At 43.9% G+C, this 9859-nt stretch overlaps 1 protein-coding gene across 1 annotated transcript in view; it reads right to left on the bottom strand.

Moving 5' to 3' along the window:
* The window catches only part of MYO3B (myosin IIIB), a gene marked incomplete at its 3' end in the record, with an annotated part of 319055 nt that extends 313917 nt beyond the window's left edge, over positions 1 to 5138 (bottom strand). The window contains exon 1 of the mRNA XM_010849415.1: positions 5069 to 5138. The remainder of the gene's footprint in view (positions 1 to 5068) is intronic.
* Between the last annotated feature and the right edge of the window lie 4721 nt (positions 5139 to 9859).

Genomic DNA, 9859 nt, shown 5'->3' with positions numbered 1-9859 from the left:
TCTCCCCTTTGGTAACCATACGTTTATTTTCTAAATTGAAACAAAGACAGTCTGACACAAAGAAACAGAGGCAGAGAAAGGGGGAGAGACACAAGGAAGGAAAGGCCCTTTTCCTTTAAATAGTTTAGGTCTCCTTCCTCACCAGGAAGACTAACCAGTCTCAGGGTCTGCAGCCAGCCAAACTAATGAGCAAAAAAGCCTTTACGCTACTTCTCTTTCCATGCATGCTGTATCTATAAACTAACCCAATTCTGCTATATAAGTTCAAGTATAGCCCCCCTGCCCTATGTTCAAGGTCACTGAAAATTTACACAGGACATATTAATAATAAAAAAGGATAAATTGGGAGCATGGAAATAATAGATACAAACTACACATAAAATAGATAAACCGCAAGGACTTACTGTATAGAACAGGGAACAATATTCAATATTTTGTAATAACCTATATGGGAAAATAATCTGAAAAAAATGCACATATTACATGTAAATGAATCACTTTGCTGTACACCTGGAATAACACAATATTGTATGAAAATTATATTTCAATTAAAAACCGTAAAAAGCATCACTATTTCCTGACTATTGGTTTAAGAAATATTTTTTAATATTTAAAGAACACAGGTTAAGCAGTACATAAAATACTGGGGAAATATTAATAATTTCTATCATGTATTTTTGATACCACTTTTTCCTGCCTTCTTTATGCTTATATTTGGTGTCTGATTAAATTGTCACACCATCTCTTTTGACATTAAAAGAGTTTATTTGGCAAAAAGGCAAATTCAGTTCAGTTCAGTGGCTTAGTTGTGTCCGACTCTTTGTGACCCCATGGACTACAACATGCCAGGCCTCCCTGTCCATCACCAACTCCCAGAGCTTGCTCAAACTCAAGTCCATTGAGTTGATGATGCCATTCAACCATCTCATCCCATGTCCTCCCCTTCTTCTCCCACCTTCAATCTTTCCCAGCATCAGGGTCTTTTCCAGTGAGTCAGTTCTTTGTATGAGGTAACCAAAGTACTCGACTTTCAGCTTCAGCATCAGTCCTTCCAATGAATATTCTGGACTGATTTCCTTTAGGATGGATTGGTTGGATCTGCTTGCAGTCCAAGGGACTCTCAAGAGTCTTATCCAACACTACAGTTCAAAAGCATCACTTCTTCGGTGCTCAGCTTTCTTTATAGTCCAACTCTCACATGCATACATGACTACTGGAAAAACCATAGCTTTGACCATACAGACCTGTGTCAGTAAAGTAATCTCTCTGCTTCTTAATATGCTGTCTAGGTTGGTCATAGCTTCCAAAGAGCAAGCATCTTTTAATTTCATGGCTGCAGTCACTATCTGCAGTTATTTTGGAGCCCCCCAAAATTAAGTCTCTCACTGTTTCCATTGTCTCCCCATCTATGTGCCATTAAGTAATGGGACTGGATGCCAAGATCTTAGTTTTCTGAACGTTGAGTTTTAAGCCAACTTTTTCATGCTCTTTTACTTTCATCAAGAGGCTCTTTAGTTCTTCTTCACTTTCTGCCGTAAGGGTGGTATCATCTGCATATCTGAGGTTATTGATATTTCTCTTGGCAATCTTGATTCCAGCTTGTGCTACATCCAACCTGGCATTTCTTATGATGTACTCTGCTGCTGCTTCTGCTTCTGCTGCTGCTGCTGCTGATAAGTTGCTTCAGTCATGTCCAACTCCGTGTGACCCCATAGACTGTAGCCCAACAGGCTCCCCCGTCCCTGGGATTCTCCAGGCAAGAACACTGGAGTGGGTTGCCATTTCCTTCTCCAATGCATGAAAGTAAAAAGTGAAAGTGAAGTCTCTCAGTCGTGTCTGACTCTTAGCAACCCCATGAACTGCAGCCTACCAGGCTCCTCCATTCATGGGATTCTCCAGGCAAGAGTACTGGAGTGGGTTGCCATTACCTTCTCCAATGTACTCTGGAGATAAGTTAAATAACCAGGGTGACAATAGACAGCTTTGATGTACTCCTTTCCTGATTTGGAACAAGTCTGTTGTTCCATGTCCAGTTCTAACTGTTGCTTCTTGACCTGCATACAGATTTCTCAGAAGGCAGGTCAGGAGGTCTGGTATTCCCATCTCTTTCAGAATTTTCCAGTTTGTTGTGATCCTCATAGTCTAAGGCTTTGGTGTCATCCATAAAGCAGAAGCAGATATTTTTCTGGAACTCTCTTGCTTTTTTGATGATCCAACGAATGTCAGACATGACTGAGCGACTTCACTCTTTTTCACTTGCATGCACTGGAGAAGTAAATGGCAACCCACTACAGTGTTTTTGCCTGGAGAATCCCAGGGATGGAGGAGCCTGGTGGGCTGCCATCTATGGGGTCGCAGAGAGTCGGACACAACTGAAGCAACTTAGCAGCAGCAACAGATGTTGGCAATATGATCTCTGGTTCCTCTGCCTTTTCTAAATCCAGCTTGAAGCCTGGCTTGGAGAATTTTGAGCACTACTTTACTAGAGTGTGAGATGAGTGCAATTGTGTGGTAGTTTGAGCATTCTTTGGCATTGCCTTTCTTTGGAATTGGAATGAAATCTGACCTTTTCCAGTCCTGTGGCCACTGCTGAGTTTTCCAAATTTGCTAGCATATTGAGTGCAGCACTTTCACAGCATCATCTTTTAGGATTTGAAATAGCTCAACTGGATTCCATCACCTCTACTAACTTTCTTCGTAGTGATGCTTCCTAAGGCCCACTTGACTTTTCATTCCAGGATGTCTGGCTCTAGGTGACTGATCACACCATCGTGGTTATCTGGGTCATGAAGATCTTTTTTGTATAGTTCTTCTGTGTATTCTTGCCACCTCTTCTTAATGTCTTCTGCTTCTGTTAAGTCTGTGCCATTTCTGTCCTTTATTGTGCCCATCTTTGCATGAAATGTTCCCCTGGTATCTCTAATTTTCTTGAAGAGATCTCTAGTGTTTCCCATTCTATTGTTTTCCTCTATTTCTTTTTTTTTTTTTTTTTTTTTTCTCTCTATTTCTTTACATTGATCACTGAGGAAGGCTTTCTTATCTCTCCTTGCTATTCTTTGGAACTCTGCATTCAAATGGGTATATCTTTCCTTTTCTCCTTTGCCTTTAGCTTCTCTTCTTTTCTCAGTTATTTATACAGCCTCCTCAGACAACGATTTTGCCTTTTTACATTTCTTTTTCTTGGCGATGGTCTTGATTACTGCCTCCTGTATAATGTCACAAACCTCCATCCATAGTTCTTCAGGCACTCTGTCTATCAGATCTAATCCTTTGAATCTATTTGTCATTTCCACTGTATATTTTCTTTGCACAAAGGCAAAGAAAATGCCTATTAACAATCCAACCAAAGATTCTGGTCTAGTCCAAGGTCATCACTGAAAAAAAGCAGACACTGTATTCAAAAGTTCTAGAGCAAATGGTTTTTGATTAAAAATACACCCAAGCCACGTGTCAGAACCAAGATATCAAAATACATGGGTCCTGTTTAAAACCATCTATGGTAACTGAATTTGTTTCTCTTTACATGGGGTTTTAATGTCATATGGAGAATGACGTTTTCATTCTCATTAGAAAAAGGGAGCAAAGTCTTTGATGATCCCCATCAAGGGGTCCTCTGCCCCCCAGGATATCCTCCCAGAAAGCATTCCCTGTGTCCAGCAGAGGGTCTGACAACACCAGATTACTCTCGAAGCACAAGCAACCACCACCAGGGGTCTGGGCACCATCTGGGACCAGTGGGGCTGAGACGACGGAAGCATGTGGGTGACACTGCAGTCCAGTTCCCAGCAGTCACAAAGCCCATCGCTTCTGCAGAAAATGTGCTCACCCAACTGATTTCTGCCTCATCATGGGGAAAGGGAGAGCAGTCCAGTTACTAGTTTTTTGGTTAAGCATTACCCAAGGTGAACACACTGAGCCTCTGACGCATTTGCAGTCGCACACCATGCTCTATGATCACGAAAAAATCCTAATACAGCTCTCAAAAGGCAATGTCTGCTGATGGGCTGTGTAAGACTTAAAACATGGCACTGAGAGGGCAGACAATTTTTTTTAATGGTTCCTGGTGACTGGCTCTCGGATCCCCCTTATCTCTACTGTCTGAAGACAGAGTGCCAGGGAAGGTGCTCCAGGCCCAGCTTCTTGGCCAATGAGCTGCATAAATCAACTAAAGAGCAGTGATTATAACAAGGGGAGGAAAGCCACTTGCCTCTCTGGTCCCCCTGCACCACCCTCAGCCCCATAACCTTGTCTTCATCTCAGGATAACACCAACTGGCCTTCCATCAGCCTCCCTGGAGGCCGGCCCTGGGAGGCTGGGAAGAAGGGAGGGTGGCTCAGCTTCTGATGGAGAGAAAGGGGGATAAGACTATTCCTCCCACCATCTACCTGTGCTCAGAAACCCAGAGCTTTCCCAGAATGTCAGGGTCTAATGGCAGGCTAACATTTTTGAACTATAGATACAAAATCTGATAGATCATTTCTGCTAAGTCCGAAAAAAGAGCAAGAAGGTCTGAGCAATTCAGCAGCCTCCTGCCTCCAAAGTTCGCACTTAGCAGGGTATAGTCTGCATCTGCACTGTGGCTGCCTGCGTGGACTGGATCCTCTAAGCCCAGGAAGGTCTCCCACAGCCCAGGGCAGAGGAGGCTGGACAGCAGAAGAGGCGTGTGGAAAGAACAGTCTTACCAAAAGACCTCATTAGAAGGCAACATTTTCATATTTACTCCGCACACAGTTTTGCTAAAATTCACAGCTGCTGCTTAACATTTTTCTGACAAGAACACATTAAACAAAAATATATGCTGGGAGGGCAGGGTGCATAGCAAATAGCTTTTAATCATATTTAAATCAAATTTACCTAAACCTTGCAAATTTTAACTCTTCTTGTGCTACAGCTGACAAGCATCATCACATGATTCACAGATGCAGCTGTTTTATTTTTTAAAAAGGAAAGTCTTCTTTGGCATGGAAACAGCACATGCTGGAAAGATTAAGCTCAGCTTCTGCACATCAGTCAAGCCCACAGACCAGTCTGAGGTGAAGGATGCAGCTTTGGGAAGTCATTCTCTTACCGGGATTTGTTTCCTTCGGCGCTTTCACTGCTCACCTCCGACGCTGCTGTAACGAACAAGCAAAAAAGCAGAATCGTGACAGCCACCTGACACCTGCGGCCCTCGGTGGCCACCAGCAACACTGGGGTCCAGGCAGTATTTTGCACTCACTCAGCTCCTGGCCAGAGGAGAATGGGCCTTACCTGCCATTATTTGGCCTGATCAAAGGCGAGACTAGCCCTGAGGAAGTCCTGCTCCCGAGCTATAGAACTAGACAAGATGAATGATTAATAATTCACTGGAACCCGAAGCGGATGGTAAGTGTGAGGTCAGAGTGAATAAAAGAAAGAAACGCTAAACAAAAAGGCCACGTTTCATTCATCAGAAAGCTCAGAGATGGGATGTTTTGTTCCACTGTTAAGAACCAGAGCCTCTGTTTCCACTCACGAGTTTTGGATGAAAAGAAACCAGGCTTGGATGTGAAAAAATTCCCAGGGGATGCTTGCAGAGAAAAGGCCCTCTGGATCCCGGTCACCCTGGTTCCTGCATGAGGCTGGAGAGGCCAGTTGATTCTGAGGAACCCATCAACACATTCTTCTCTGTCATATTAGTTCCATTCCTAGGAAATTTCCTTGTTGTTTTCAAAACAGTTTACTATTACAGGTGTGATGACCCAACTAATGCCATTCGCTGATTCTTCTACCCATGTGTCCTTCATTCATCAAACACTTAGGAAGCTACTCTCTGTGCCGAGATCTGTACTGAAACCTGGAGCATCTCGGGACAGGCTTGTGGTCTGTTGTTTTAAATGCCTGTATGCGTTGGTGAACTCCACACAGTCATTTCCAGCCCAGACTTCTCCCCAGAACTCAGAATTCACAGAGCCAAGACCACACTTAGCATCTCTCCTAGAAATCTCATGCCATCCAAGAGGCATCTGATTGGACCTTGTCCAGATCCAGACTTCAAACCCATTCCCCCCACAGCCTTGTCCATCCCCACTGAGGCACCTCCATTCTTTCTGTTACCTGCATTTTTCTTGGAGTCATCCATGCTTTCAGCGTGGATCAGTTAGAGTCCATTTGGGAACTAAAAACCAGAGCCGTGTTCTTGTTCTTGTTTTCACAGGGCTATGTGGCATGAGGGATCTTAGTTCCCAGACCAGGGATAGAACCCATTCCCCCTTGCAGTGGAAGCACAATCCTAACCACTGGACCACCCTGGAAGTCCCATCAGTTATTTTAACAGAGTTTAATATAAATCACTGTTAACCAGGTACTGGGGAACTGAAAAGGCAGAAGGTAGAAGAGGTCAGTGTAGGAAGCAGCCACCCACCCTCAACTGAGGGCACAGACAGAAGTGTTGGGTTCATTTGAACCCACAGTCTGTGAGGAGGGGCACACAGCTGGACCTCTGAGGCGGGAGCCATAGCGAGCAGATTCAGTGACCTCTGAGGGGCCCAGTGAAGTTGGCTCTGGGAGCATGAAGAAAAGTGAGAAACTGGAACCAGCTACCATTGTGGTGTCATTGACGCGAATGGACTCCGCCCCGCACCAGCCTTCTAGCGTCCTCTGGCACCCCTTGCTAGCAGAGCTTAACATGGACTGTGCTGGCAAAAGCTGAAGGGCAGTCTGCAGGGAAACACGAACTTAATCAGCACAGACCACCTCTTTGGCTACTTAGCCTCTGTCACCTTAACACAAAGCTTCTTTCTCTCATACCCCACCCCCAACCTGCCACCAAATCCTCCCAGCTCTACCTGTCAAAAATCTCCATGACTTAACAGCTTCTCCTCACTGCACTGCCACTGTTCTGGTCTGAGCACCTCTGGGTCTCACCTGGATCATCACAATAGCCTCCCAAGCAGATTCTTTCACTTTCTCCAGAGTTAATTCTCCACACAGAAGCCATCATGATTGTATTAGTTAGCTGCTGCTGCTGCTAAGTCACTTCAGTCGTGTCCAACTCTGTGCAACCCCACAGATGGCAGCCCACCAGGCTCCCCCGTCCCTGGGATTCTCCAGGCAAGAACACTGCTAGGGCTGCTGAAACAAACTGCCACAAACTTGGCATGTTGAAACAATAGAAATTTATTGTCTCAACAGTTTGGGAGGCCAGAACTCTGAAATCAAGGTGTCAGTGGGGTCCCTTACTTCGATAGACTCTTGAGGGAGAACGTGGATACCACATACCTCTCTCCTAGATCCTGGTGGTTGCTGGCCATCCTCGGTATCCTTTGGTCTAATAGACGTATCATCCCAATCTCTGCTTCTGTCTTCTCACTGCCTTCTTCTCTATGTCTCTGGATGCTTCTGTGTCTAATCCTCCTCTTATAAGGACACCAGCAATGGATTTGGGGCCCGTCTTTCCATCCTACCCTGAGTAAGAGCTCCATTCCTACACGACCTGGATGCCCCACTGCTCTATTTCCCCTCTGACTGCTCTCACCTTCTTCCCCCCATAGAAGCTACTCTGTTCCTCAGCCTTCAATACTTTTCATCTATTTCATCTAGAGATTTAATTTGTATTTTTTAACTTGCAAGCTCCTATTTACCTTAAACATGTGTAATACAGTTATAATAGCTGTTCTTATGCCCTTGCCTAAAAATTCCAACATCTGTGTGAGTTCTAGTTGGATTCTGATTGTTGTTTCTCCTTATTACAGTCATATTTTCCTGCTTATTTGCATACCTGGTGATTTTTTTTATTGGATGCCAGTCATTATGCATTTTTCTTGTTGGCTTTTGGGTATTTTTGTGTTGTAAATATTTTCGACTTCTTTCCCGGGATCAAAGAAAAAAGCTTTAATTTACTAAGAAATAGTTTGATTCTTTCTCACCTTGTTTTTAAGGGTTTTTTTGTTGTTGTTTTTTTTTTTTTGGGTGGGAGCAAACCAGTCTTTAGTCTAAAGCTAATTATTTCTTACGCTGAGGCAATATACTTCTGAGTATTCTACCCTATGTTTCAAGAATTGTGGAGGTTTCCAGTCTGAGAGGTGGGAAGTGGCATTATTCTTGACCTTGTACAAACGATAGGTATAGTTCCTCACACACATGCATTGATGAGTGCTCTGTGAAATACTTACATGGAAGCCTCCACAGATCTTTGGAATTCTCTCTCTCTGCAGCTCTTTCTTCTCTAGTACTCTGTTTAATGAACTCTAGCTATCTTTTCCTCAGACTCTCAGCTCAACATCCCAATTCAGGTAGTCCAACAAGTTACACATGAATTTCCTTCTTTACACTGCTGCTGCTGCTGCTGCTAAGTCGCTTCAGTCGTGTCCAACTCTGTGCGACCCCAGAGACGGCAGCCCACCAGGCTCCCCCGTCCCTGGGATTCTCCAGGCAAGAACACTGGAGTGGCTTGCCATTTCCTTCTCCAATGCATGAAAGTGAAAGTGAAAGGGAAGTCGCTCAGTCGTGTCTGACTCCTAGGAACCCCATGGACTGCTCCAGGCTCCTCCATCCATGGGATTTTCCAGGCAAGAGTACTGGAGTGGGGTGCCATTGCCTTCTCCGCTTCTTTACACTACAGCCCATAAATGAAGTAAGGGAGATTGTAAGGTGTATTTCATTTGTTTCGCATTCCTTAGGAATCATTGTCCTTTGCTGCTTGACATTCAGTGTCTTGAAAATCACTGTTTCATATATTTGCCCACTTTTTTTGGTGGTGGTGTTGGTTGTATCAGTAAATATGGTTCCTGTTACTCCATCTTAGCCAAAAGTGGAAGCTTCTGTCATCTCTTTAAGATTTTCAACTGCTGTGATTTTTTTTCTCATTCTCAATAAATATTCACTTTCCTACTTTATTTTTTAAATTGGCATTTTGTATTCTTTTTCTTAAAGAGGGCCCCCCATACTCAGGTTCTTGAGGTAAACGACTTGGGGTGGAATTCTGCCTCCACCACTGACTACCACTGTGACCTTGACAAGCCTGTGTACTTGAGTTTCTTCACCTATAAAACTAGGATGATAAAAAGTTTCTTCATCTATAAAACCAGGATGTTAATAGGACCTGCTTCAGAGTGTTGAGTACTACAAAAGTTATCACATACAACACTTAGAAAGTAACCTAGAACACAGAAGCCACTCTATACATGTTAGTTATTACACTTATTTTTATTTAAATATTATCAATATATTGGAGAAGGAAATGGCAACCCCCTCCAGTGTTCTTGCCTGGAGAATCCCAGGGACGGGGGAGCCTGGTGGGCTGCCATCTATGGGGTCACACAGAGTCGGACACAACTGAAGCGACTTACTCAGCAGTATCAATATATAGGTGGTGCTATAATTTATGGACTAGCTATAGAGTGTGATGGCTTAGGATGGAATATAATATAATAGATGAGACTAGAGGAAGAGTAGGTCACAAAAGAAGTAGCGTAATGGCCAGAGTGTGAGATAACCAAAACACTACACTGTAGTGTCCTAGGGAAAAAAGTAGGGCAACGTTCAAAAAGAGGAAGAGGTGAATATGGTCTAAGCCACTAGAAATCAAGATAAGGACTTAAACATGACCCCTGGTTTGGCGACATAGCAGTCATGCCTAATGGTGTAAAATGAGGATATGAACAGGACCCGCCATTTATGGTGGGCTTCCCTGGTGGCTCAGATGGTAAAGAATTCGCCCACAATGCAGAAGACCTGGGTTTGGAAGATCCCCTGGAGAAGGGAATGGCTACCCACGCCAATATTTTGGCCTAGACAATTCCATGCCTAAGGAGCCTGGTAGGCTACAGTCCATGGGATCACAGAGTGTCAGACACGACTGAGCGACTTTCACTTTGCCATATATGGTAACAATCAGCAT

This window comes from Bison bison, unplaced genomic scaffold (genome assembly GCF_000754665.1).
Source record: "Bison bison bison isolate TAMUID 2011002044 unplaced genomic scaffold, Bison_UMD1.0 scf7180017864282, whole genome shotgun sequence".
NCBI classification, from domain to species: domain Eukaryota; kingdom Metazoa; phylum Chordata; class Mammalia; order Artiodactyla; family Bovidae; genus Bison; species Bison bison.
Note: the sequence above shows the minus strand (reverse complement) of the source record. Positions and strands in the feature narration are given on the sequence as shown.